Below are 24,851 nucleotides of genomic sequence, written 5' to 3'. Positions count from 1 at the left end.
TTCTCTTGTTAGGCCACTGTATATAATATATTAATAAAAAAATGGGCCCCTAAAAAGAAGTGGCCCTGTGCAATTGTCCTGTTTGCCCATGCTCTAATCCGGCCCTGGACTCGTGGATAGGGTTTTTGTTTGGTTGTCTGGTTTTTTGAAATTGAGTTTTAAAATCGAGTTCTAGTGGTTATGTTTTTTTTATTCGAGGCTCGGTTTCTTTAAATCAAAATTTTGTGCTTGTTGCCTTTTGAAATCAAATTTTAGGTTAGGGTTAATTTTTACTTTCCAAATCTAATTTCAAGTTTGGATTTTTGTCAGAAAGGATGCTTACAAAATTTTTAAAATTAACTTTGATCACTTGGCAAAATAGGTCCCTCAACTGCTTATAAAATTTGACTTTAATCCAAAAATGATATCCAATAACATTTATAACTTAAACACTCTAGTTTAAGCCCTAAAACATTATGTAACACCCCACCTCTTATATCCTATTTGGGACATCCGAAAGATAAGGTAAAACACATTTCGAATGCAACCAAGAATAATCAGAGTCAACTTAGTCCAATGTCAAAAAGTATTTTAATACTTTTACCAAAATTTCGACATGACCATTGAGCAACTAGGATAAATCTGTACATGAGAAGATTCTACAAAAATCATACCAAAATAAAAACCCGAGACATATGCAACTATTATAATACAACTACAAGGGTATTACTAAACCCAAACATACCCTCCGTATTATGACATAACTATCTCGTCTAGGGAGAGAATATATCTTTTGGTCCTCATTTAGATATATGAAAGTCTAGTGTGACTTCTATACTCTTCAATTCTTCTATCCAATTCTTGGTAACATGTACATGCGATACATGCCACATAAATATAGAATATGTAAAACATATGTCTCGTGAGATACATAGGTTTTAGACATAAAAATATTTGTAATTCAAAACATTACTCTCGAAATCATTTTCACTTTAAACCATTTTTCATTTAAATCCATTTGTATTCAAACAAATTGTCATTCCTTATTTTCCTTTCGAACCATACCATTCCAAAACATGTGTCAAACCATTTGTTTAAAACATATTTTCCACTTCAAAGTATATTTACAACAAACTTAAAGAATTGCAATGGTCTTGCCCCCGTTTTAAATCAATATTTCAGAACATAGTATAACTTACTAACATATATAATAAAATTTTTCCCTGTATGCGATGCAATTCAATGTATGATCAAAGCATACAAATTTTATGAAACGGTAATTGGACCATTTGGGTATCATTTCAAAATGTTCTTGAGTTTAGAGGGTGATACTCAGGTTATCCATGACCCATGATACGAATATGAGGTACATCTTATCCCATTACAAAGAAATGCCAAAATAGAAGATATATACAAACATCAACCAACACCAAAACACTAAAATAAATGAGAAGCAATATTATAGGAAAAACAACACTAGCTTGAGATTATTGGACCACACTCCTTGCTTTTGCCAAATGTATATCAAGAAAGACTGAATTTACAACACACTTATGTTGCACTGGTATTGAAAGAAAAATGACACGGGGAATTGTGGAAATTGTCACTTCTTATTGATCTAAAAACAACAAAAATATATGCAAAACATCAACTAACATCTACAAATAACAATCTTTTTTATTTTCGGAAAATGTCCATAACAATAAATTAAGGAAGTTAAAAAGCATCAACACATTAATGGAAGGCAGATTGTGCTAGTTTGGACATGTCTGATGGTTTTTGAGGCCAACAAAATAAATAACCCTAAATCTTTTACACTAAAATAGTGTATAGTGGTAAAGGGATCGAATCAACGTAGATTGGTTCAATTTGTTACTCAATGTAAACCTCTTTGTAAAATACTTGTAAAATGGTGGTATTAGTCTTTTGATGTTTTTAAAGAAACTCAAATTACACTAAGATATGAGAATTGCAAGTAAACAGTAAATAGTTTGATTTAAATCAAGAAGAGAAAAATGGTTGATATTGGTATTCACAACATAGACAATTAGTTAACTTATCATTAAATGTTATGATGCAATACTTGTGATTTCATTTAACTTGCCTATACCAATTTTTTAAGCATAAATCGTCTCAACTCTTCTTTGTTATCAAAATGGCTAGAGAACCTCATAACACATTTCCTTAATCAAAGGCACAAAGTTAATGATGCATGTAATTTTGTGAAAATCAATTAGCATTAAGTTTTAAGAGTCACCAAGTCCAAAAGATAATCAAATGCTTCCATTACCATTATGGAGTAAGTATTTCCATGGCCTATTTGAAATGAAAACAAACATATAAACCATTTATTGCTTGCTAATTTGAAGATCTATTACATAACCAAGAAATTAGCCAACTAATTAAACATTCATTCATCTAAACTAATGATTAAAGACAAAAAAACATAAAAAGATGTTTAACTAGAAAAGACTTCCATAAACTTCAAGCACAAGTTCATAAACAATCTTCAAAATAACTAATTGTCTACGGATTAAACCAACATTAACCAAAACGAACTTAGCCTAATATGGCTAGGCTTAAACAAAAGAGAAATAGTTTATAAATACCAAACATTCAACAAGAATCTAGATGAAAATATGATGTTTTCTTCAATTTCTTCCCACCTTCAAGAGCTCAAAAACTCTAGAGAAAAGGCTCAAAAATTTGATCTAAGAATTCCCCAAAAGCTCCCACCAAACTACCTTCAAATAGACATAAAAATTGAAAACCCGAAAGTGCCCCTGCAAGAACCATGCGGCCGCATGAGCTGCGGTGTAAAAACTCGTGCGGCCTCGTGAGTTGTGCTGATCGAGAATGGCTTTTTTGTCCCCTTTTCCTCTATGGTCTTTGTCCTTTAGTTTTGACTTCTTTGAATGATCCTATAGGCCCATTTGCAACATAAAGTAGTCCAAAACAAGTCCATCTTCTTCTTATCATCATCAAAAGCCCAAATTAAACAACCATAACCAATAATCCATAATCCAAAAATCTTCATCTTCCAATCATCCAAGGCCCAAGTTTCTTGCATATAATCTTCAAAGCAAACTCCAATGACATCAATCTTCAATCCAACCCTCTTAGATAAGCTCCAACAATCCTGATCATCCTCTCAAACTTCGTTTGTCTTCCGAATCTCCATCCACGCTCCGCTCCATTTCTCCAAATATCTGCTATAAAACTCAAAAACTAGAAAGTACCCGATATAGATATAAAATAACGAAAAGGAAAAAACATGCATGATGATTAGCTAATTAATAAACTAAAATGTTCTAAAATAAACTATCAAAAGAAGTAAATAAAATGAAACTATTAATGTCCATATGAGACAACCAACCATTCCAATAAGAAGGGTGGAGATGATCCCTATCGATAGTACGAGAAGGAAGTAGTGAGTATAACATGATATAAACTTAAAGGAATTGGACATTTTCGAGGACAAAAGCTCATATGGGAAGATGTGGATACTTAGGCCTAGGATAGTGGAGTAGTATAGGGTTTCGAATGATCTTGCCCCCTTTGTTGGAGTAGTATATGCATTTTGCTTTATTGCTAGTATTTGTGTTTCCTTATAGAAGTTACCTACTCAACAATGCTTATATTTTCTTGTAACTCTAGTGCTTGTATATATTTTATGATATTGAAAATGAATATATTATACAATATTGACATTGCCTAAATGAATTCAAAGCATCACCGATCTGAATATTCGACAAATCACACAAGTAACATCATGAACCAAGTATGAGAATGTGTAAAAGGTTTCCTCAAAAGGATGGACTACATATCAAAATCTGAATTGTTGTTTAAAATGATTGTGATTCACACGTAGGTTAAGAAGTATAACTCTCATAATGGTCTAGAATAAACATGTGTTCTTTTCCCATGTCTTAATAACAGATGATTATTACATAATTGAGAAAATGATACATTGGGGAAAATACAAGGGAAAAACTATGAGAATGTTTAAAAAGTTAAGAATTAATGAGAAAAATCTCATTTATCTTGTCCTTTTCTATAGACTCCTACATACATTGCGACTTTACAAACGCCCTACAACATCAGTATCCAAAACTCAATATAATATATAGAGGTAAGTTCAATTGAGAAAATAAAAAAATATTGAGAATGAGGGAATCATTCTCAACCAATCATTCATTTTTGCCGCAAAACCCTTCATCATACCGGCAGAAATGGGAAAGAAACACACATTTTGTTTGCAAACAGAATATGTTTCCTTAAACTATGCTAATTATTACATTAATATTTACAAAAACATAGTTTTTTTTTGGTATTTTATATTTTTAAAGAGTTGTTTTTATCGAAAAATGATTTTAATTAAATATATCAAAATTCATAATTTTTTATTCTCTTTAAATAGATATCCATATTGACATAGTTTTAAAATAAAATAAAAAATTTCTTTTGTTTATAGTTTCAGCTCTCCTTAATCATAAGTAAATAAAAGCGCATCGGATTTTATTACAGTACATTCGTTATTAACTTATGAATAAAAAGTATGCCTAATTTTTTTTACAGTTTAATTATCATTCATATATGAATATAATATGTAATAAACTTCTTACAGCTTACATCAGCTCTCGTCACTTGTTATATTCACATATGAATAAAACGTGTATTAGCTATCCTCACAAGTTATATTCATATATAAATAACACATTTATCAGAATTTTGTTACAGTTCATTTGTTATTCATATATGAATAAGTAGTTCGAATTTTCAAAACACTTCGTCTTTTATTAACATACTACTTATTCATATATGAATAAAAAAGGAACCGTAGCAAAAAATCTGATAAAGGTTTATCCATCTATGAACATAACATATGACGATAGCTAATACACGTTTTATTTATATATGAATATACCATATGATGAAAAAAAAAATTAAGTAAAAACTTTATTACGTGTTAGATTCATATATGAATGATACTTTAACTGTAAAAAAAATTAAACATACATTTTATTCATAAGTGAATAACGAATGTGTTGTAATAAAAATATGATGCATTTTTATCCACTTATGAATAGGGAAAGCGGTAACAATAAAAAAATAAAAAATTTATTTTAATTTAAAACTATATCAATATGAATGTCTATTTATAGAGAATAAAAAATCATAAATTTTGATATATTTAAAATAATTTTTTTGATAAAAATAACTTCTTAAAAATTAAAAAAAAACAAAAAAAACCATATTTTTGTATATATTAAGGTAATGATTAGCATAGTTTAAAAACATGTTTGGTTTGAATACAAACGTATGTCCCTTGCCTATTTTCACCGGTACGTCCAAGTGTTCGCGACAAAATAAATGTGTGACTAAGATTGATTCCCTCATTTCAACTTTTTTTTCTTGATTAAACCTTCCTCAGCGCACACACACACACACGCATGAGTGGTGTGGAGCTTATATATATATATATATATATATATATATATATATATATATATATATATATATATATATATATATATATAGGGAAAGGATCAAATGAGAACATCAAAAAGGTTGAGAACGCGAGAACAAAGTATATTCATGTGTGATTCCATGTATTAATTTGTGGAGAAATGATAAATTTTTACGCCTTTAATTTCAATTGAAGAGAAAAAGCATGCGTAAAAATTTATCATTTCTCCACAAATGAATACATGGAATCACAAATGAATATACTTGTTCTCGCGTTCTCAACCTTTTAGTTGTTTTCATTTGATCATTTCCATATATATATATATATATATATATATATATATATATATATATATATATATATATATATATATATATATATATATATATATATATATATATATGCTCCACACCACTCATGTTCAACTCATGACAAAAACATACCATGAAACATTTGTCCATTTTGCTCAAAAACATGCCCTACCAGATAAAAGAATAGAAATTACATTCCAATTATAATAAATGCATCAGAGTAACAGCTAATAATGCATTAGCTAAATAGAGATAGAACATATGAAACATTTAATAGATCAAGATGTTATATAAGAAATGATACACAACCGAAAGGAAATGACCCAATGCAACCAAGTAATTAAACCTTACAAAAAACAAACAGTAAAAGTGACGAAAATATGTCAGGATAACTAAAATGCCTAAACATGAATTAAAAGCATCACAAATCTTCACTTTCAACTGAATCACTCTCAGACGAATCACTATCACCCCAATGAAAAGTAGCACCAGGAAACTTGATATTTGATGGAAAATCAAAACCTTTAGCTTCCAAACAAGAGAGAGCCTACCAACACAACCATACAAGTGAGAAGACAACAAAAATGAGAAGTGTGCAATGCATTAGTTATGAATGTGCCAAACAAATTGAACAACTTGACAAAATTAATTTCCCAACATGAACAATCTATTTATTAATGATAGATCAGTTCATTTGAACTACTTTTACACAAAAAACCTCACTACATATTCCTACATTACTCTCACATAAATCTACTCTCACAAGAACTATCAAGAACATATGAATGTACAGGTTACAGATGAACAACTAGAACACTGAAACCCTAATTCAGAGAGAACATAGATCATATCACTTGTGCATGTATAGTTCTGTAATGACCCGAAAGATAAGATGCACAATATATACAATCCAATTAACAACCCATGGACTATCCAAAACCCGGTCTCAACCGGCGAGCATATATACAACTTACCTGCAGACCATCAACTAATAACACAATACATATAACCCAAAAAACAATACATAAATAATAAATTAAATTAAGAACAAATAAAGCCAATTTTAGTTTGAAAAATAATGTTTATTTAACACAAATATTATAACTTGTAGTGGCATCCCATAAGAACAGAGAGGCCCAAAATACAGAAACAAAGACATTCATGCTCCAATCCATAAATGATTTCTTTGCAGCAAAATGAGAAAACATATTTAACAAGGGTTAACAAATAACAATGCTGAGGCGGGTTCGTAGTTTCTGACTTTCTTCTGCAATGTGCATTTTGATAGTGATTACTATGATTTAACGTAAGATAATCAGTTTATTAAAGTTAGGTATAGTTAGGGTCAATTCTTTATTCAGCAACTACTTACATGCTTCTCCATTATTTTGATCATAAACATTTAGAAAATCATAATCATAATCATTCTTTAACCAAACACTCAAAATTAACAAGTTTATGAAAGGATAATCAATAAATTACGACTAAAGCTAATCATCATAAACAAAGACATAAATTGCCAAAGAAAAAGAAACTATACCTTAGAACAGTAAGCCCCAATCTTAAGCTCCTTGGCATGGCAAAGTTTTAGTATAAATCCTTTAAGCATCTCTTCTTCCGCTTCTTTACGTGTTGTCTCCTCATACCCGAGCTTATAATAATTTAAGTTAGTTTTGACTACAGAAGACACATTTACCGACAAAAGCTTCCACAACCACATGCGACCTTCGATTTAGGGTTTTGGGGACATTGATTCATTGTATAATCTGAGTGTTTAAAAACGAGAGTATATACCGAAGTCCAAAGATGTTTCCATCGCTTGGAGAGTGTACCTGTTCTAATGGTGTCTTTTGTGGTGGTTAAACGAGTCAGGATTTTAATAAGCAAGTAATCTGGCAACAAGGTGATTCCATCCTCTTCCCCCTTCTCCATGATTTCTTGAAACTTTATCCGTGTTGTAGGTTGCTTTTGTCCTTCTTCCACCATTTCCATGGCTGCAAAAGAACCCTTACTGCTTTCCTCCATGAAAAACGACACAAAAAATTAGGCGTATATGGAGGAGGGATGAAGTTTGGCTTTAGCCACTAAGCTTTGAAAAAAATACAATTCAGTCCACATATATATGATTGGGATTGCTTATCTAACTTTAAAGATAGTTTTGGGCAGCATTATTTAGTGATTTATGATGGTAGGAGCAAGGTTGTTAAGATTGAGATCCTACGTATGATCGTTTTTTGGTTTGCAAGATCGGAGTCGTAAGATCCCACAAAAGAAAACATAATTTTAATTTATAATTTTAAAACATAAAAAATATTTGAAACATTCAATTTTTCGTTCAAAAGTTATAAAAACTTCAAAATATTAGTCATAAGTCACAACACAAAATAATAAATAGTAAGTTGTTAAAGGGTAAAAAACATAAAGTGATAAAAAAACAACAAGAGAAGGTAGGATCGGATCGGATCTCGATCCTATGATCCTACCTGCGATCCTACACCAAATATAATCCGTTTACGATCCGGCTCATTTTTCATACCTAGGATCTTAGGATCGTACGATCCATCGCGATTTTGACAACCATGGGTAGGAGAATGAGTTTTTAAAAATTAAAAGTATTTGAATTAGCTTTTTATTGTTGTAAAAGTAAATAAAACAATAAGTTAAAAAATTATAAGAATTTTAAAGATATAAATGTCATTTTATTTTAAAAAAGCCAACAGCTATTAAAAGTCACAATTCCTGCTTTTTGAGGCTTTCCAAGAAGCCATACTTTTCTTTTATCCAAACATTTTTTTAATTTATTTATTTTTTGAAAAAACCGATAAATCAGTAAGCTATTTCAAAAAGCAATTCCAAACACCCTTTAAAAGATGCATCACAATTTCGAAATGGAGATCAATTTTTAATATTTGATTATTAGTTAAATATAATTTAGCTTATCTCGGCGTTCTGCTTTTCTTGACCCTCTAACTCCTCCCTAAATGCACCATATCCAGACTCCAATCGTTCAACTATGATAGACGTCAGACAATTTTGGTGGTATCCAATCATTCAACTATGATAGAAGTCGGACACTTTTGGTGGTAGAAGGAGACAAAATAAATTAGAGCAATCAAAAATAGATTTAAAATAGAATCGAGATATCATCAAAACCGAACCCTTAGCCTCCAAACGAGCCAGAAACTACCAATAGTATACATCAAACAAGTTTATTAAAGGATAATGAATAAACTACTACTAAAGCTAATCATCATATGAATTTTACTTGGATATAAACTGTTAGAGGAAAAGAAAGTTTACCTTACAACAAGAATCCCCAATTTTAAGCTCCTTGACATGGCGAAGGTTTAGTATTAATCCTTTAAGCATCTCTTCTTCCGCTTCTCTAGGTGATGCCTCACAATGCCTGACCTTTGTGTATAATCAAGATTAGCTTTGACTAAAGAAGACACATTTAGCATCTAAAGCTTCCACATCAACAACTCATTTTAGATTGTTAGTGATTAAATATTAGGAGCATTAATTTCGATAATATTGGTGAGATTACCATCATCATCATAATCGTCAGTATCCATGTATCCAGAGAACACCAAGTTGTTAACGTTGTTTGAAGTTATATCAAGCGGACTGTAACGATAGCATAATTCCAATACCAAACTTTCCAATTGAGGACTACTGGATAATATGTTCTCAATAAGATCTTTATACAAACTCACACCGGAAAAACACAAACTCCTAGATTTACCAACTAATCTCTCCAACTGGATTAAGTATGCAGCTTTCTAATGCATGTCATATCAGTAAAACATGAGCTGATGAAAAATAACTGATCAAATGAAACTCAGCTTCAAATTGTGTATGCCATAACGTTAAATTAAGTTGTTCAACTTGACATGTTATAGCACAAGCAATCCAATAGTTGAATTGATATTCAAATCAAATATCATAACCGTTGATCACTCGGAATTTCTTGAGCTTTAATTGTTAGGGATTTGTCAAAGAGTGAAACGAAATCCGACAGCAGGTGATTAAAATTTATTTGTGTAAAAATTTGAGTAGGAACTGAAGTCTAAATATGTTTCCATCGTTTGGAGATGTTATTTTGTACTGATTCGATCTTCTCCCCTTCCGGAAATCCGCATCAGTGCATTACCAGTCACCGGTCACCACCATAACACCATTCCCGTAACTCATAAATACACATACATGACCACCAAACAATCATTAAGTAGATTACACAAACCTCCACCCATTTCTATGTGACTCCAAATAAGAATATAAGAGTGTTTGGCCCCTGACTTATTCATTAGAAAAGTCAACTGATGTCAAATGCCATGAAGTAACCTAAATCCATGCCCACCCTAGCACGTCAAGACTATTATTATTAATTCATTTTAACGGTTTTAAAATTACAAAAAGGATATGAACTCTTGTATGCATCATGACTTCACAATAGAAATCACAAATGTAAATATAACACACACTACACCACTTAAGTTGCGTTTGTTATATAGATAGGACTTGGCGGGAATGGACAACCTTTGTATGCCTATTTATATTGATTATAATGAGAGGACATTCATGCCATTTGCACATACAAGACATCCATGTCCCATCTTGTCCCACCTTTCTGGGTGGAACACACTTTAAGACCATCTTGCCATGCCAAACAAACAGGGCCTTATCTTTGATCTATATGTTGGTCAACACAAAAGCATATGGGCATAACAAAGAACCATTTGGCTATTTTCCTCCAAGAAAATACATAAGTCATACAAGGCTGAATCAACCACAAACAATAAATCAAAACAAAAGCAATAGAGATTGCAAGAAAAAACAAAGCTTCTAAACTACAATAAACACATTAGAGTAATAACTAATAATGATTAATCTGTTCCTAAAAAAAAAAAAAAGAAACACCAGTCCTCATCAACTCTTTTCTCGGCTAATTTTAGTTTTACTTGTATGGCCTTAATTTACTCCAGTCAACCATGAGCTTCACATTTGATGGAAAAATAAAACCTTCAGCTCTCAAATGAAAAAGAACCTACCAAGTATACAAGTGAGAAGACAACAAAAATGATATTATATTAGGAGGATTGATTGATTGAAAAGACAACAAAAGGATACTTGCAACAAGTTTATTGAACTATTATAACTTATGTTTTTTTTTTACAGAGACATACATCGGAAAGCAAAAGAAAATTTACCTTAGAACACAATTCCCCAATTTTAAGCTCCTTGACATGGCGAAGGTTTAGTATAAATCCTTTAAGCATCTCTTCAACCACTTCATAAAGTGATTTCTCGTATTTTCCCATGTGTGTATAATTTAAGTTGGCTTCGACTAAAGAAGAAACATTTACCAACAAAACCTTCCACAACAGCAGTTTACCGTGGATTGTTAGTGATAAAATATTAGGAGCATTAATTGTGACTATATTGGTAAAATTACCAGCATCATTATAATCCTCATGATCAAAATATCCAGAGAACACCAATTCCTTAACGCTCTTTGAAGTAATATCAAGACGCCTATAACCATAACAGTGACACAATTCCAAAGTTTCCAATACAGGACTACCAGATAATATGTTTTCAATCAAATCTTCATCTAACTTCTCATTACTAATACACAAACTCTTAAGATTTTCCAACTAATTGTCACAGTTGGATTCAATATGCAGCAGTCTAATGTCAGATCTGTAAAACATGAGTTGTTGTAAAAAAATTGACCTACCACAAACTCACATTTGGAGTATAAATGCCGTAAGGATAAATGAAGCTCTTCAACGTTACATCTTATAGCATAACGAATCCAACTGTTGACATGAGACGCAAGTCCATTATAACGTATGGTATACACTTCCAATTTCTTGAGCTTCAGTAGACGACGTTGAGTTAGGGTTTTGTCAACCATGGAAACGAAATCGGACCACTTGCGACTGTCATTTTTATGCCAGAACATTAGAGTAGGAAGCAAAGTCCAAAGATGTTTCCATCTTTTGGAGAGCATACCAGTTCTAATTGTGTATTTTGTGGAGGGTAAACGAGAGAGGATTTCAAGAAGCAAAAAATCTGGCAGCACACTGATTTGATCCTCTTCCCCTTTGCCCACGGTTTCTTGAAACTTTATACGTTTTGCATCAATTTTAGGTTGATTTCGTTCTTCTACCCCGACGTCCATGGTGGTAACAGAGCTCCTTATGTTCTTCCCATCCATTCCTCTTTTTGCATACTTTTGGGCTATTTCACCAACCAAATTTCTTAAAGAGATGACACCACCAATGATTAAACATTTATTTTCTTGCTTATGGATGTACCTTTTAATTATTTATGGGGTTTTTTAATCAATTAAGGTTTATACGCACATGGGGAAAAGGTGATTACCTAGTATAATCATGACCCCATGAAGCAATATCAGCTTCAAAATACAAAAACAATAGGTACTTTAATTTCTCGTGAATAATGGAAGACATCTGTAGCAAAACACAACAAGCAAAACACAAGACAAAAATAAAAGAAACTCTTTGGAAAATGGAAATCACATATTTCAAACTAAACTAACAAACAATGGTCAATAGGATTTAAATTCATGCTAGAAAAAAAGGTAAACTAATATCTGGATATAGCTAGCTATCTTACTCGGTCACCTTCTCCACACATTGTCAAATCTAATAATAAAATTATATAAAAAAAACAGGTTAATCAAAAAGGTTGAGAATTGAAATCTAGATGTATGATGCTACAAAATGAAATAGATGTCTTTAAATCTAAAGCTGGCCCTAAAAAGGGAAGAGTAGAATGGGAAAACCTAAATTTCAAACCTCATTGTGGGAGCCGGGAGTGGGGGGAGATGGCGGAGATGGCGCCATTGCTTCACAACCTAGACATCACCTCGATTCTCAGAGAAGAAGGATAAGGATTAGAGATGGAAATCAAATTGACGATAATATTACATGAGGTAAGGATCGGGAAATCAAATCTACCTTGTCCTAATTATTCGGGATATTGGTTACATCGATTTAAATTTTAGATAGGATTAGTTGCCTAATAAGCACAGATCGGATGTTTAGCATAGGAAATACAAAATTTGAAAAATCTTTTGCTTATATTAAGGGAAAGAATAGTTGAAAGTCTATTGCTTATTTTAAGGGAAGAATAGTTGAGCGGGAAAACAAAACGGGGAGTGAAAGAGAAGAGGTCACGTGGCATTTAGTAGGTTTAGAAGATAGACATGTGGCATATCAAAGAGTCTTTTATTATATATATACTAGGTGTGAGACCCATGTATTGCATGAGTTAATTAAAAAAAAATTAAATATCAAAATGTAAACATTAAGTATTTTTCAAAATTAAATTTTAAAATAAGGAAGGAAAAAACATATTTATTGCAATTTAAGATCATATTTATTATATTTAATACTTTACTTATATAGCTAATGTATTATGTGGCTTTTTAATTTTAAAACTTAAAAAAAACCTAGAAATTGACATGTGGATATTATTTATTTCAAAAATACCACAAAATGACAGTGTCAAAACTTATGAGAGATTAACATGTGACAAAATGAATCTTCATTTATTAGAGTATATATATATATATATATATATATATATATATATATATATGTGTGTGTGTGTGTGTGTGTGTTATATGTTGGATTTGATTGTAAGGGCAAATGCATAATTTCACTTTGAGTATTTGAGCGGGAAAATTAGTTTTGGGCGGGGGGGGGGGGGGTGCTTAGCAATTGCCACGTGGAAAGTGGGTACTCATCCCCTAATCTAATAAATAAAACCTATTTTGCCACGTGTCAATCACTAAGCCTCCCCCATTCGTTTGCTTATACTTTTTTCTTTAATAGCATTCTACTTTTCAATTTACAATATTTATATGAATGATTTCTGAAATTGTAAATAATTATGTAACTATTTTCTTTTAATAACTTTTTATTTTATTCCATTTCCTCCTTTTTCCAGTGATTATTTTGTGTAATTCACTAAATATTGCCCTTCTTGTGTTTCAAATTCTGTCAATGATTTTTTTTTTGCAAACATTAACCTAATACTCATTACATCTGTCCAGTTCATTCCTATTAACTGATTTTCTGATTTTGTGTGATTTAACATTACAAACACTATCTAATCATAAAATAAACTCATATCTACCTGTGATTGAGATCCCTCATTGGTATAATCCCCTTAATTTAGGGATAATTATTTCAATTCCATATAAAAACTTAAACATTCCTAGACACTCGATCTTTTCTATCTTCAATATCAATAAATCAGGGATTAAAATCCTATTCATGTATACATTATATTATATACATGAAGATTATTAATGATTCTTCATCTTCGTTCTTGACTCTTCATTCCTCTTTTTCCTGTTTCAAATCCATATCATATTTAGTGATAAGAAGTTGCAATAGGTTAGCTATTTCCTTTTATTCATGTTTCATATTCTTCCTCTCACTTTGTTATTATGGTCGAAACTTAATTACTTTACCTTCCTTTCATGTTTTTTTTGGTAGAAAACACAAAATGTTCCAATAAAAAAAACTTTTCTTTATTACCTACAAAAATGTTTGGTGGTAAAACCAATGTACTTTCTTCAGTCACTTGAATTAATTTGTTTTTTATTTGTTGCAATTTATTTTATCATATTTAACAAAAAAAGTACATTGCTATATGTGGAATTGACCTGACAACTTTTTGGTAGTAAAAGGGCTTTGTTTTTTTAAACGGTACCTGCATGAAAGGACCTATTTCGGTTAAAAAAAAAGTTAAACATGATCTTATCTGTTAATTCTGTTCAAACAAAGACCATTAAATCATTTTCCTAAACCGATACTATTTCTGTTATTATTTTTAAACACGGACCATTTATTGCTATTTTTTAAAACTATAACTATTTCTGTCACATCTTTTTAAACATAGACTATTTATGTGTTTTTCTTACACAGGGACAATTTATGTTGATTTTATTAAACTATTTCTTAATAGCAATGTCCCTGCTTAAATTGAACTATTCCTGTTATTTTTTTTTTCTTAATGGACCATTTTTGTAAATCTTTTATACATGCTACATTTTTGTTACTTGTGTTCAAAACGGAACCTATACGAAAGGACCATGTTTGTTACTTTATGTTAATATACACCAATATCTATGTCATATAATAACTTATATCAACAAACCCATACTTAAAACCCCACATATTTAAATAATTAAAATGAAAAGTAACAGTGACAAGATTAATTCGATCAGCATTGATAATCAAGCAACTAAAACTCGCCTTATACTTTGATGAGAACATGATAAGTACCCAAATATCTTTTTTAGATAACATTTTATCTTCATCTGTAACTAACTAACAAACCAATAAAATCAAATAATAAGATAAATCATAAACAACACAATTATGCATAATTTGCAATGAGTTCTGGTCAATAACAACTATGCTTTTAACAATCTTGCTTAAACTTTCCATTGACAATATGATAATTTTATTATGGTGTTGTTTCTTTTATTCTAACTATGAATGCTATATTTAATCTTCTCCCATTATCACTCATACAAGTTATAGATAGTAGATTGTTTATCTAAAAATTTCAAAATCCATATGAATTTCCAGAAACAAAGGACAAATAGTGACATGTGATTCCATCTTTTGTTCTTTGCTACCAATAGCCTCACTAATACAAAAACACCATCATAGACTCTGGAGTGATTCCATTACTCATCCAAATCCTTAAGTGTGGAAACGTTTTAAAAATACATGAACCAAACTATATTTAAGGCACCACTGTTTGATTTTCTTTTTGTATGGAAGGAACATTCCCATGGCATAAATGCCTTTCAGCAAAAAAACGATGCAAATTTTAGCAATAAGAAGTATTCCAAGGTTGTTCTTCTATTTCGGAAGGTCATTCAAAGCAATCTCATGATCCAAGGAAAAAAAAAGCAAAGTTAAAAGATCAAGTAACTAACCCGAATATAATTTTTTATTCAGAAATATGTTATAATCAGAAATTTGTATTCAGATAGATTGAAGATGAAAGTTCAAATTGTATTCAAAAAACCTAATGAAGTTGGAATAGAAGATAAAGCTTGAAAAATCGAACCTGCAAAGTCAAAAATTGAAGCTGAAATCAGAAATCAAACCCTGTGGCCGGAGGTAGAGCGTCGTCATCGGTGTGTCTGGAGGAGGACTAGTCAGCGTCGATGTGGCTGGAGGTTGATTGTTGACATCAGTGAGGTGGTTGATGAATGAAGTCCCGCTGGACGTGATTTTTGAGAAAATGGCATCTTAATTTTTGTTGAGTTGGGTTAAAAGCACTGTATTTTTTAGAGTAAATTGACAATGCCTTATTTGGTAAATAAGTAAATAAGTTTGATAATTAATTTTAAAAACACTATTTTAGATCAAAAAAATGGCAAATATGTAGCTATCGTTTAGAGATTAATATCTACGAATATAGTAGCTCTAATTAGCCAACTTGATTTGTTGAAAGCGGATTTTACCCTCAAAATCAAAGTAATTTGTTTGTAGAACAAACAGTAAATGACAAACCAATGAACATTTTTTCGTATTGATATTGTTTTGATTGACGAAAATGCATTTATGCCATTCAATTTTATTTGTAACTTTTATGTAATTAGATATATCTTTCATTTATGTAAACATATTTGTTTTGCATTCAGGTAACTAAAATTGAAGATTGAGTTCCAAATAAATAGGTCAGAAGATTTGAGAAATTATTTGAAGAACATGTTTTTTACCACATTCGAAAACTACAACTTGGTTTGAACACGTCACCTAATAAGTACAAAAAGCACTTATGTTGCATTATCCAAAGTGAAAGGTAGACAAAAACTTAAAATATCTATTTTAAATAAAGATGATAAACTTAACAATAAAACATCGTTGTATACAAAATAGGTTTTCACAAAGTTATAGAATTATAAATTATAATCTCATGTTTTTTCATTCACAATATTATTGTGGTAACTTCTTAATCTACTTATTTATTTATTTATTTTTAATTTCAATCGTATGTTTCCTAAAAATATAATCATTTACAAATTTATGATTTATCAATACGATTTTTTTGGAAATTTATGATTTATGATTTATGGTTATCTCATTGATTTTTTTAGTTTGTATAAAATTATTCTACATTAAAAAAATAAAATTATGTTGATATTTCTTTAATTTCTATTCCTATAATCTATGTAATTTTACTTTGTAATTTATTGTGTTGTACTACATATTTTAATTTATTACATTTCTATTATATTTAATTTTTCGTATATCAATGTTATTAGCATGATTGATTACGTTTTTTTACACTATTCAAATTTATAATTTATTATATTAATAATATTTTATTAAATGTCTACACATACAACATTCAAAACGTATATTGGATATTCACATAAATATATTTGTTAATTTTAAATAATCAATATAAAAGACCAAACAAAACTTATACTATTCTTAATTTAATAAAAATTTATAAATCTTTTATCCGTGGTTTCCACGGGTTTTAACCTACTTTATTATGATAGAAGAGAAGATGAAATGAATGCCTTAGTTGCATTATGCACTTGCATATAAAAAGCTCCATTCATTACTACTTCATATACGTATTATAAAAACATAAACCAAGAAACATAATATACACACACCTTAAAATCTTTGTGATATTTATCCTATAAATCAAGGACAACACATTGATTTGATCCTCTCCCCCTTTCCCCACGGTTTCTTGAAACTTTATCTTTTTTGCATCAATTTTAGGTTGATTTCATTTTTCTACCCCGACGTCAATGGTGGCAACTGGCAACAGACCTCTCTGCTGTTTTTTCCAACCACTCGAAGCTCGGCGTAAATTTAAAGTATGCCAATGGACAAATGGTGAAATGAAGTTTTGCTTTTTCCCCTAAACTTTCAAAAGTTACACGTCACTCCTTATATTAAAGGACGACGGTTTTGATATTTAAAACTTAAAATGACAAAGTATTGTATCAGTCAATCTTAACACTGAAAAAGTATTTGATAACTGAATGAAAATATTTTTCATTCTAGTATTTGAATGAAATTATTTTTCTTACTTGGTCAGTTTGGTGTAGGTTGTACTTGTTAACTTGAATGAAATTATTTTTCATTCCAGTACCTAAATGAAATTAAATTTCTTACTTGGTATTAGCTAATAACATATTAGCTAAATAGAGAAATGGGCCATGAACAAACAATAGGTGTAACAAGTAAACCTTACAAAAACTAACAGAAAAAAGAGATGACTAAAATGCTTAAACATGAATTCAATGCTTCAACAATCAATCAACCTCATCATCAACCAAGAACACTTCCTGATCTTCGCTTTGAACCGAATCTGAATCACTATCACTGTCAGACCGAATACCATATAGCCGATGTTGATAAGAAGCATCAGGAGGAAACTTGATATTTGATGGAGAAACAAAACCTTTAGCTTTCAAACGAGACATAGCCTACCAACACAACAATGAGTTAAAAGACAACAACAATGAGAACCGAGCAATGAATATATATACTAATCAGTTAATCAGTTTTGATCAAAGCTAAGGATAGTTAGGTGATTTTATATTTATCTTAAAAATCAGGTCTTTTTATCAGCAACCACAAATCTTTGACTTCCAATTAAGCTCAATAAAAAAAAACCTCTGAACGTTGAACACCAATTTTAAACTCCTTGACATGGCGAAGATGAGAGCAGCTTTGGAGCTTTGTGGAAGCTAAAGGTGTAAGTTTATGCAGTAGGTTTCATGAATGATAAAACAAAATATAAGTGGCTAAAATGGAAAAAAAAATTGATTTTGTAAGTAAATTGAAAAAAAAAAGTACAGTGCATTTTATGGAATTTGACCTAAATAACAGATGAAAAATAGCTTCCAACTAAACTTAAACATGCTTTTCACATTTTGGAAATGTTTTTTGAATAGCAAGCTAGCAACATGCATATGTAACCTTCTACTACTCCACATAAGGTACATGCCTAAAAACCCAAATCTTTATTTCTTTCATAAACAAAATTTTATTTGGTTTAATCCTAGAACTAATGGATGTCATGCTAAGAGAAAAATTATGAAATAGAATATAAAGCTATCTTTTAATAAAAAAAATACCTTGACATTTCATTGATTAGATATCAAAATGAACCAACTTAATCTGGTATGCATCTGTCAACTATGCAAAAAAGACATGGAATGTTTCTTAAGATATTATTAGATCTCATATTCTTGCATTTGACCATTCCAAAATAACCTTAATTCTATTAGAGTATTTTTGTTGCGATAATTTTGTTTTAGTTGGACATCATTGTTCATAAATAAGTAGAAAAATCTTTTAACAAAACGAGTATATAAAATTTACAACATTTTACAAGCTGTAGTCTACAAATTGTAATGTTTTGGGGCCTAAAGGTTTTTTTTTCATATAAAATATTTAAGTACATTAAACAAACTTATTTGCCAAAACTAAACTTTGCAACCATAGAGCCTGCATGCCTTTACTTCCATAAATTTGGCATGCTCCCATCGCTTTACAATGCTAACTCTGAGCATGGATAAAAATCTCAAATCCATGGAATTATTTGAATATTTTTCTCTATATAACAATATCTAAAAACAACAAAGCAATTTAAACCTTGAGGAAGAACTCATGTAAGAATTAATGTCAAAATACTGTTATCAGACATCATAAATGAAAACCCATACCTTAAAATGGGACCTGGAAAATAAAAATCATGAATGAAATTGAAATGAAGTCCTTTATGATCTTAGAGCATCCACAATGGTGAGTTCAATGGGAGAGTTGAATGAAGTGGCATGTCCATGTGTCATTCAATGGATGAAACTCAACCATTGTGAAATGCCACATTGGCATTCAAAGGATTTTGAGTTCAATGACAATTGAACTCTTCAATGGGAAAAAAGGAAAGTTTTAATTCTTAAATATTTACTATAAATTACATTTTGTAACATTTTATTGAAGTTTGTGAAGTTCAGTGCATTGTAGAGAAAAAAATAATAAAGTTGTATGGATTATAGAATGATGATGTGGCAATCCATTGAACTCTATGGAGTTCAATGCATTGTGGATGCCCTTAGGGTGTAACCACTCTTTTTTTCATACAAAAAAAAACATAAATATCATAAATATGAAACTAAAAAATCTAGAACTAAAAACTACACAAAAGGTATATTTGCTGAATCATAGCGACTTCATGATGTAATCTTCATATAAACAATGAATATCATCTATTGCAAAATCAAGCCCTTTTGAATAACGAAAAATCAATTAAAAATCAAAGTGAACCAAGAGGACAAGCCCACAAGCAAGAAAGATAAACTGATCTTTTGTTTGTAACCATCACTGATACCGGAGAACTCTTCCAATGATTTCACTGTCATCAATAAAGATGTTAACCAGTTAAAAATAGAATATCAAAAGTAACAAATTGTGACACTTTTACACCTGAGAAGACAAAAACACATCTCAAATAAACACAAAGCAAGCAAATATACCTCTTTAACCAGAAACATAAACCAAGAATTTGTTTAAGATAAATTATCAATTGACATATCAAATGTATTTTAAGTTAATATTGGACCTTTTAGTGAACGTACCTTGAATTTGTTTGGAAAAAAGAAGAAAACACAAGAAATATGCACACCAAGCTGAATATCTAAAAGGGTTAGGTTGCGTTTAGTTACGAAAAAAACAGTTTTCATTTTCCATTTTTCGTTTCCCTTTTCAGTTTTCGTTTTATGTTTTCAGTTTTCATTGGAAAATTTAAAAAACGCGTTTAGGTAAAACTTATTCATTTTTCATTTTCAGTTTTAGGAAATTAGAAAACGTGTTTAGATGTGTATTTTTCTAACGGTTTTCATTTTTAGAAAACGGTAGCAGTGGTAGGGTGGGGGTGGGGGCGGCGGCATGGGGCAATGGTGGTGTCGATGATGGCGACGGTGGTGGTGGTGGTGGTGGTGATGACAGACGATAGTGGTGACGGCGGCAATTGTGGCAGTGGTGGTGATGGCGGCGGCGGTGGTGGTGTTGGTGATGGGGTAGTGGTGGTGGTGATGGTGATGGTAGGTCGGTGATTGTGGTAGTGGTGTTGGGTGGGTGGGTGTGTGTGTGTGTGTGTGTGTGTTTGTGGGGGTGGGTGTGGGTGGGTTTGTGTATGTGTTTGTGGGGGTGGGGGTGGAGGTAAGTGTGGGTATGTGTGTGTGCGTGTGTTTGTGTGTATGTGTTGTGGGGGTAGGGGTGAACTTAGGAGTGGGTGGGTGTGGGTAGGTAGGGGTGTGGTGGGTTGGGGGTGTTAAGGTGGGGATAGGTAGAAGTGGGTGGGTGAGAGTGGGTGTGTGTGTGTTTATATTTTAGAAAAAAATTTGGAATTAGAAAAATGTGGAAAACAATGAATATCGGTTTTCCAAAAATTTCCAACTTCTTTATAATTTTAGAAAACGGAAAATTTTCATCTTCCATGAAAATTTTAGAAAAATAGATGAACTAAACGCATTTTTAAAATTCTCATTTTTCTTGGAAAGTTTTTCCGGAAAACGACACATTTTTACGCAACTAAGCACAACCTTAACTTCTGCAAAAAAGAATAAAACAAAAGTACCTGAATGAGAATAAAACAGAGGTACCTTAATGAGAATAAAACAGAGGTACCTTAATGAGAAAACAAAGAAGATCATGGTGATGTCAATATCTCCCTCTCAGCCCTTGTGGCCATGGAGGTTCGCCTGCAGTGACTCCAGGGCATGAGGCAAAGCCTCATGTTTGCAGCGGGGGATTAGTCGGTGCGCGAAAGCTGGCTCGGAAAACCCTCGTTAGGGAAGTCCCCTTTCCAAAAAATATATATATATATCTCCCTCTCAACGTTCAACCAATAAAAACCCACAAAAATTGAAATCATGGATCGTATCTACGTCAATGGATAATATGCTAAGGGTAATACAAAGACATCAAACACAAACACACACAGTGTATTGTGTAACAATGTTTGATATGAAAAAAGAACTTCTAATGTGCATTTTATCAAACACATAGAGTCCAACATCAAGTTAAATTTTCCATCACCAAAATCATGTACAAATGGTTTCTAAATATCATTAGATCATCATAGTCAAATACCACACACACCCACACAGTAATGATTATCAAAATATCAAAAACAATAAATATAATATGAGAATGACAGATTAAAGAAGGAACCTGGATGAACAACGAATTAAAGAAGAAGAGTAATGGTCGGCAAATAGAAACACTAAAATCGTGACAATTGGAGGCAAAATAGCAATCTATTTTATAGGTAAATTTAAATATGGAATCCAATTTCTTCCATAAATATTGGGATTTTAACAATCCATCGAAAGATTATCGATGACCTAATTAATAATATATCGCCTTAAAATGGAAACTACTATCAATTTACTTAAACAAAAATTGAAATTTGGGAGACCTATAGCTGATTTAACGGGCTGTTGAAGAATATGAATGCGATCTCCTTGAAGTAATGTGAATGGTGTAGCCGATTCCTTATCTATTGTTGTTGAATTTATTATTGGATAAATGATTTCGAAATTATACCTCCTTAATTCCAGGGGCGATTAGCAATTTAGTATAACATAAATTAAAGAGAAATTAAATTTGAAAGGGAAAAAAATTAAGATTTATGAGAAAATGACACGTGGCTAACATAGAGGCTTATAAAGACTACACATGGCATAAAAAACACTCTTTTATTAGAAGAGAGAGAAGAGAGAATTAAAAGAGAGAGATTACATCTTAATGGATAACATGGAATCCTAGTTAAATACTAATTTTGACAACCACAAGTTTAATCATTGTTTGATAGTTGTTGATTAAGTAATATTTGATTGAGTCAATGCCTGAAACTCAACCTTAAATTTGACCAAATAAAAGGCATTCTAGAAAAGCCGAGTCAGAGGCTTTTAAGTGTGATATCAAACAGCAGTTGAATCTAACCGAATCGGTCAGACCAAAACAAAATTTTATTTGAGCTTCCTCACAATGTCAAACAACATCACACTCCAAAATCCAAGAGTACATATAATAACCACGTCACTTATATTATGTTGGTCAGGACAAAAAACCATACAAAGAGACATTTGTCCATTTTCCTAAAGAAATATAAAGTATAGAGATTCCAATAAATGCTTTTCCTAGATAAAGGAATAACACATGCAACATGCAATAGATCAATATTTTGAAATCAGAAATGATCCACACAACCCAAGGGAGATGACCCAACAGAACCCAAAAAACCTTACAAAAACAAACAGAAAAAGAGATGAAAATATTTCACGATAATAATGAAAACGCCTAAACATGGATTCAAAGCATCACCAATCCGAATCACTATCAGACCAATCACAAGTAACATCTGGTAACTTGATATTTGATGGAAAAATGAAACCTTTTGCTTCCAAACGAGACACAACCTACCAACACAACAATACAAGTGAGAAGAAAAAAAAAACAAACAAAATGCAACTATGCAATAATTATGAATAAGATAAACAAAAATAAAACTTGCAATGAAGTGCTGTAAAAACAAAGACATCCGAGAACAAAAGAACCAAAGACATTCATGCTCCATAAGCAGCAAATTGAGGAAACAAAATGGATGTGCATTTGGATAGTGATTATTGTGACTTGAAACAGAACAGATAACCAATTGATCAAAGCTAGGGATAGTTAGGTAATTTTATATTTATTTCAAAAGTACATTCTCTATTCAGCAACTACTTACATGCTTCTCCATTCTTTCGACCCTAAACAATAAGAAAATCATAATCATAATAATTTTTAACCAAACATTCAAATTAAACAAGTATATAAAAGATAATCAATGAAGAGCTACAAAAGCTAATGATCGTATGAATTTTACAAAGACATAAACTTTCAAAGCAAAAGAAATTTTACCTTAGAACAAAAGGACCCAATTATAAGCTCCTTAACGTGATGAAGGTTTAGTATTAATGTTTCAAGCATTTCTTCTTCGGTTTCTTCAAGTGTTGCCTCCCAATGCCCCATGAATGTATAATCTAAGTTAGCTTCAACTAAAGAAGACACATTTACCAACAAAAGTTTTAACAACCAGATATCACCTTTGATTGTGAGTGATAAAATATTAGGAGCATTGATTCCGATGATATTAATGAGATCATCATCTTCGTCAACTTCATTATTAGGATCAAAGTATCCTGTGAACACCAAGTTCTTGAGGCTTTTTGAAGTAATATCAAGCCGCTTATAACCATAGCATTCACCCAACTCCAGAGTTTCCAACAGAGGACTCCCTGATAATATATTTTCAATCAAGTCTTCATCTAGTTTCCCATGGAAAATACACAAACTCCTAAGATTTTTCCAAAAAATCGATCCTGTTGGATTAAACTTGCAGCCTGATAATCTCAAATCAGTAAAACATGAATTGATGAAAAAAAATTGATCTAACAGAATCGCAGATTCCCTTCCCGTATACAAAAACTCCAAGTTAACCTCTTCAACGTTACAACTCATAGCATAGCGAATCCAATTGTTGACATGCGCTTCAAATCGAATATGATAATTGGTAAAACGATAGCTGGTAAACACTTCGAATCTCTTGAGCTTCAATTGGCGACATTGAGTTAGGGTTTTTTCCACGAATGAAAGGAAATCGGACCTTGAGTTAGGGTTCAGGCGACATTGAGTTTGGGGATCATCTGAATGTTTAAAAATGAGAGTAGGTACCGATTTCCAAAGATGTTTCCATCGTCTGGAGAGTGCAGCTGTTCTGATGGCGTCTTTTGTGGAGGGTAAACGAGACAGGATTTCAAGAAGCAAGCATTCTTGCAACGCATTGATTCCATTCTCTTCTCCCTTCTCCTCGCTTTCGTGAAACTTTATCCGTTTCGAGGCAATTTTAGGTTGATTTTATCCTTCTTCCAACATTTTCAAGGCTGCAACAGAGCCCTCGGTCTTTTCCCCATGAATAACTGCTCAATGCTCACATTAGGCGTA

The 24,851-nt window shown here is 31.4% G+C and overlaps 2 pseudogenes across 1 annotated transcript; both read right to left on the bottom strand.

The window, feature by feature from the left end:
- Positions 1-9,263: 9,263 nt before the first annotated feature.
- On the bottom strand, positions 9,264-12,006 carry LOC145126619 (F-box protein At5g03100-like; annotated as a pseudogene).
- Positions 12,007-23,056: 11,050 nt separating this feature from the next.
- On the bottom strand, positions 23,057-24,782 carry LOC145124263 (F-box protein At5g03100-like; annotated as a pseudogene). The gene is made up of 2 exons (XR_013715559.1): positions 23,769-24,782; positions 23,057-23,284 (listed from the first exon to the last, which is right to left on the bottom strand). The product of XR_013715559.1 is annotated as an F-box protein At5g03100-like (transcript).
- Positions 24,783-24,851: the final 69 nt, after the last annotated feature.

This window comes from Lactuca virosa, chromosome 7, assembly GCF_052849685.1.
Source record: "Lactuca virosa cultivar CGN04683 chromosome 7, Lactuca_virosa_CGN04683_v6, whole genome shotgun sequence".
Taxonomy (NCBI): domain Eukaryota; kingdom Viridiplantae; phylum Streptophyta; class Magnoliopsida; order Asterales; family Asteraceae; genus Lactuca; species Lactuca virosa.
Note: the sequence above shows the minus strand (reverse complement) of the source record. Positions and strands in the feature narration are given on the sequence as shown.